The 6538-nt window shown below is 38.7% G+C and overlaps 1 long non-coding RNA gene across 1 annotated transcript in view; it reads right to left on the reverse strand.

The window, feature by feature from the left end:
• Nucleotides 1-213: 213 nt before the first annotated feature.
• The window catches only part of LOC139026689 (uncharacterized), a 9828-nt gene continuing 3503 nt past the window's right edge, over nucleotides 214-6538 (reverse strand). The window contains exons 2-3 of the long non-coding RNA XR_011478592.1: nucleotides 5583-5682; nucleotides 214-365 (exon numbers count right to left, since the gene is read on the reverse strand). This is a non-coding gene — a long non-coding RNA (uncharacterized lncRNA). The remainder of the gene's footprint in view (nucleotides 366-5582; nucleotides 5683-6538) is intronic.

Raw genomic sequence — 6538 nt, forward strand, 5'->3', positions numbered from 1 at the left:
GAGTACACACACACACACACCACACACACACCACACAACACACACACACCACACACACACACACACACACACACACACACAACGAGGCAGGGAATGTTGTGTTGTTTAATGTTGCTTTATGACTGTGAAATTAAAAAAAAATATTAGTTTTATGGATTATTGAAAACAAAAAAGAAAATGGGAAAATGGCAGAAATGACTAGACAGTGTTGTTTAACTCACTGACCATGACCCATGAGTTCTTCTTACCTTTGTTCAGTAGAAAAGTCTCCCTCTCTAAAGGATATAGGAGGACCCATAGACRTGTCACTCTTCATGGACACACAGCTGGGAACAGGGGAGGCTGGTCTCTCCTGCTTGATTGGGCTTCAACACAACAGAGACAAACATTACATCTCTCATCTACTCTGAGCTCAGATGGGGAAACAAGAGTTTCATTCCCAAATGCTATATATCACTTTTCAGAAACATTCGTAAATGAGCATTTATTGTTTAAATAAATTATGGAAGAGATTGGTGTGTTATTTCACTAGCTAATCATGGCATGGGGTTGTTCAAGGACAGACATGTGTTTGTTTAAAATCTGACTTGATGGTTTCATTTCAGAGAGACAAATAACCATGTTGTTTTATATAATGCAACATACAGTATCTTTCTCACTCTCAGATGTGACCGACCGGCTCGATCTCATGTTGCAAATTTTGAAATATTATATTTTATATATTTTTTATGAAATATTTTATGAAATATTTTATACATTGAATACAGGTAGAGACTTCATGTAAAATAGTATATCATAAACTACAGTTGAGGAACAATGGGAAAGTAATTCTGCTGTGAACAATTCAAATGGCCTTTGAATTTTTGGTACCTACTGGAGAGCTCTTCTTTGTCTACAGGGCTGTTACTTTGGCAGATAATGTCACCCATCTAAATAAATAGTTTATATATATGATTAACAAAATGTATGATGTTTTTAGTTTATGTCTGCTTCATTGTTTGTTAAGCAATAAATTGTTATTTTATGGCTGTAAGTGGTAAAATGAACTAGAAAATGTTATATTTTCAAATTCTGAGCAATTACTACTTTAGTAAGGAATTACACATTATTCAGTACTACTGCAGTTGCTACATCATTCCAATAGATGGCAGCATAAGACCACAAATMACATTTCAGAAGATTKGTTTAGTTTTCTCCCTGGATACACCACCACTCCCCCTCACAGGAAAACTCCTGTGTGCTTCTTTCTGTCCCTTTCCACACTGCTAACYCAAGAGGAAGGACTGYAAAAGCATTTAACAGATTACTGTGAAGTWATACAATGATGATTCATGTTTATTATTACCTGTTTTTACGCTCATGTTTGAAAATTATACTTCATTAATATAACGATTATCAATAAGCCTGAACATTAATTCAGTCACCTCTGGTCGAGAAAAATMTGTATTTTCCAGGTACATTCATTGTCAAATTCATCAACCAGTATCAACCCGCTCTGCCTTCTCTCGCTAGTAGTCAACTCAGCCCTGCTAAAAAGCTGGTGTCGTCACTCTGCCTTCTCCGGGGGCATGTTGAGGTAAATTTACTAACCAGGAGGGTTGAATTATGTAATTTATTGGTGGGCTGGAAGACACACTCTTTTCTTTTCTATTCCGAGGTTGTTTACTCGCAATATCAGATATTAAGATAATTTTTTATAATGCATGTATACTAAAGGTTGAGATTCTGACTAGTGATAATTTACCCGGGGTTCAAACCTGCTTCAATCATTATTGTTTTGCTGTCCCATTAGCAACACAGCTCTAATACGAGATATATATCTAACTAAAGCAATTCCTTAGATCAGTCTCAAGCCTGCCCCACCTATCCCATGCCAATTGCTGGACTTTCACAGAGGTCACTAGGTCACCCAGTTCAAACCACATTTGAATAATAAAACTAATGTGGCTTGTTTATCAAGTGTTCTGCCTTGCAATAATAAATATAATAAAATAACAAAACAAAAAAAGCTAAATTCTTAGACAGGTTTTGAATAACAAAATAATCTAAATGCTACTAAGTACTATTATGGTATTTATTAAAATAATATTATTACTAAAATAGTTTCTAAAAGTGTTCTAGTCTACCCTACCCTAGAATTAGGGTTAAGGCTAAAATAAGTTAAAACTAGTGTTAGGGGTTAAGGCTAAAATAGGTAATATGTAGGTTTAGGGGTTAGGGGTTATGGCTAAAGTAGGTAATACGTCGGGCTAGAGTTTCTGTATAGCACTTTGTGAGATCTGCTGATGTAAAAAGGGCTTTATAAATACATTTGATTGATTGTTAGGTTCAGGGTTTTTAAGGCAAAAAACTGTTTGTGTGTATAGCTCTCTTGCTCTTCCATGTGGCCTTCTGTGGGTACTACATAACTAATTAACAACACTTGCTAGGCTCATAATCTGAGGTAGCAACTGAGTCAGATCCACAAATCAATGAGCTAGACCTGTCCATTTGGTTTGCAACTCAGTGAACCTGCGCAGAATTTGCTCAATTCGATGCCTACGAACAAAGATTTCGATGCATATCAAATTACTCAGCAGCCATTTAGAAACAACAAGTCGTCAAAAAAAGTGTTATTTCTTATTAAAAAAAAAGTGTTCTGGCTGTTTAAATCAGCCACAACTTGAGGACAGGGACATCCATTTTGATTAGGTTGTATACCTTTTTCTGAAAACAAATATGGTTAACCATGACCAGAAAATGTTTAACGTTTGTATGTTTAACGTTTGTAGGTCATGAAAACGTGTACCCAGGTAAATAGTGAGCGTGCTTACCAAGTAGCTGTAACCCTGATAATAATAATAATACTCAGAACAATGAGCTGGGAATAGAACGTTCAGAAGGTGAGTTGGTGCCACGGTGCTCAATAGAACTAATAGGAGCTGGCAGGGTGAAAAATGACCTAAAATTAGGCCTGTTTTTTCACGATTACTTCATAACTACGGACATAAGCTAATGTTTTGAAACTGGGCTCCATGGAGGATGCAATGAACTAGTTATCAGAAAATAAGCATTGTTAATAATGGAATATGTCCAGCCTACTTGAGGAGCCCCGAAAATAATATTCAAAAGATTGGTCCTTGGACACAGAGAGGTTAAACACTAAAGTTACCGTCCATATAGTGAAGAGAGAACTGGACAGAGGTAGCCAGCATCCATCAACGAGAGAGGGAGAAGCCCTCCACAGGATTTAGCAGATGGAAGAAACAACCAGGGAGCTCCATCGGTCCACAAGAAATTCAGGCAGCTAGTGATGATGTAGTGGTAGCTAGGTTAACTAGGATGCTGCTGGTAGAGTAGCTAGCTAGCTTACCTAGCTGTACCGACGAGCTAGGATAACTAGGATGCTGCTGGTAGAGTAGCTAGCTAGCTTACCTAGCTGTACCGATTAGCTTGGCTAGCTAGCAGGTCATTCATCTGAACAATAAACTTCGGCATCACAACACTGTAGCGAACTCCATCGTTTTTCCCGAAGATCACCTCAGCCCACTCTGCTCGATTACTTCATAGCTAGAGAAATAAGGTACTATTATGAAACTGGGCTCCAAGGCGGATGCAATGAACTAGTTTTCATCAGAGAAAAACGTTGTTAAAAATGGAATGTGTCCAACCTACTTGAGGCGCACGAAAATAATATTAAAAAGTTTTGTCCTTGGACACAGAGGGGTTAAACACTAAAGTTACCGTCCATCTAGTGAAGAGCGGAGAACCAGACAGTGGGAGTGTAACGATAGCTAACATTTTTTTTTTTTGTATATTTCACTGTTCTATACAATTTACCTTCTTTTAGTGCCCAAAAACCTAATACTTCAAGGTCAACTGTAATATGAATACCAATGTAAAGCACAATTTCTCCCCTTTCCAGCTAAATCAATGAGGAGACCTTCAGGCTGCCCGTCTCTGCATGAATGAAGAAGGCAATGAGCTTTGTCTTGTCTTTTTAAAAATGGCGGGTAGGACACCTCATGAGCTGTCCTAACCAGTTAAGAGGTACCAGCAGGTATCTTGATATTAGAACAAGCAGCCAATCAGTGTTTCCTGCTTTGGAACAGTGGCAACCTGTTATTCAGTCAAAAAATAAATAAATGAATAGTTGCGTCATGATTGGCTCAGTGTTCTGTCACTCATGGAGACATTATGTCACCACTAAATCTACAGGGAGAGCTGGAAAATTCAAGCCCATTGGGTGCTGCCATAGAGTTACATTAGATGTGTCCATCCAAATGGCTCAAGGTCATTGGCCACAGATAAAATAAACATCACGTTATATCTACCGTGGCTTTGATTGGACTGAACATATCAACATCCTACTTTCAAAATCTTAGCTAGCAAGCTAGCAGTCATCATCATGAATCAGGTCAACAATCTACTGGCAAATCCTCTTCAATCCTTGTCATATGAAGAGAAATTATAGATAGAACGTATCAGTGCTTATCGGCCATTGGACATAAACATTATACAACAAGTCGGAAATCGCAAATTCAACAATGAGTGGTTTGGAGGGAATCAGTGCGTAACTGCAAGTGTTGTAAAGCAAATCACTAGCCTGCTATTCAGTGGAGAGGGTGTCCAAGTCTTTTCCAAGCTTAAGGATAAACATTCACCTGCAACACCATGGACCAGACAAGGTTGAATAAATTGGCCATGCTGTGACTTCTGCTGTGTTCTAAACATCTGGAAACGTGGAAATCTCAGACTCAGCTCCGACTGAGAAAAAACGTCTTGAATGGTCATCCAACTCTAAATTCCAAGTCGGGAACTCTGGCCTTTTTCTAGAGCTCCGAACTGAAGATTAATGACGCCATTTTTCGACTTTGGTTTTTCAGAGTTCCAAGTTGTCGTGAAAGCACCATAAATCCAGAGAATGCCAGACTTTGATGACAAAGTTTGAAGGCATAATTTGCCCACAAGAACCGCCGCGCCACCCCACCCTACACAGCCCTTATTTTAAGTGTTTCTCCAATTCCCTATGGGAAAAATATATGGTGGAAAAACTATTGGAACCATTTCCCTGTTTGACCGCTAGGTGTTATGGGTACTATAACACCTCCACTGTGGGGCTCTATAAAACTATTGGAACCATTTCCCTGTTTGACCCCTAGGTGTTATGGGTATTATGACACCTCTACTGTGGCGCTCTACAGCGCAAATGAAACGGGAGAATCTAGAGAATGTAACAATATTAGTTTCATCTTGCTGTGATGTAACAATATTTGCTGTGATGTTCAGCACCCAAAATGAAAAAAATACTAAATAATTTGATAGKATTTAACTAGACCACTTTCTCTTGGTCACAGACGGACAACATCACTTTGTGTTTACAGCTGAAGTTGTAACGAGTCTGCACACATATGAATGGTGTCTCTGCGCCGCTCAGTTGACGTTTAGTAGAAAATATCATACACTAAAAACTATGAATCTTAGAACAGTAATATTTTACACATGAAGGTACCCAGAAGACTTAATTTCTGATGAAACAACACAAATGTGAATAAATTATGGATATAGCGTTTTGGATATAAACAACATAATTGTCATCTCACCTCTTAGCTTTGGTGTCATGTTCCACAGAGAGACTCCTTTTAGAGGCAGGGCCCCTCTCCCCTCTCTCCCCAGAGAGACTCATTTTAGAGGCACTGACCCCTAAACAGAGATCCAGCCTATCATTGAACTATAATACATAAAAAATATACAAATTGTAAAATAACTACAATATACGAATATATGAACAATGTTTTTGAATTTGACTTCCTTCCATCCAGTTAGCGCCATTTTGTACGATTGTGTCACGACTTCTGCCGAAGTCGTTGCCTCTCCTTGTCCGGGCGGTGTTCGGCGGTCGACTTCACCGGTCTTCTAGCCATCATCGATCCATTTTTCATTTTCCATTGGTTTTGTCTTGTCTTTCCACACACCTGTTGTCAATCCCATTCATTACCTGTTGTGTATTTAACCCTCTGTTTCCCTTCATGTGTTTGTCAGAGATTGTTGTATGTCAAGTGTTGTTTTATTAGTGTATAGGTGTGCGACGGGTCCTTGTACCCATTTTATTTTGATATATGTATATTACTCGTGTTTGGAGCATTTCATGGACGTTTATTAAAAGTCTCCATATACACTTCGTTTACTCTCCTGCGTCTGACTTCCCTGCCACCTATACACACGGCGTTGACAGATTGAACTGTCACATACCTGTCCCGGGTGAAATGGACTGTTAGTTTTGAGCGTTTACTTCCAATCACTATACTAAAATTACACCATACCTTTAATTTCTCGACACACTTATCCCTGTGAAGAGTTTTACCTTGTAGCCTGAATTCACAACCAGAACATGTCAAGTATTTGAAATATTTTCATTTCTGCTGAGAGAGCACCTTTCTGATGACAAGTGGCTCTGTATCTTCAACATTCTACCAAAATCCTACATGAATAATCCCTGGTAGGATCCTTACTTACCTGGAGTTCCTTTCCTGCAGTCAGAATTACCTAGTGACCTCAT

This window comes from Salvelinus sp. IW2-2015, unplaced genomic scaffold (genome assembly GCF_002910315.2).
Source record: "Salvelinus sp. IW2-2015 unplaced genomic scaffold, ASM291031v2 Un_scaffold5483, whole genome shotgun sequence".
In the NCBI taxonomy this organism is placed as follows: Eukaryota; Metazoa; Chordata; class Actinopteri; order Salmoniformes; family Salmonidae; genus Salvelinus; species Salvelinus sp. IW2-2015.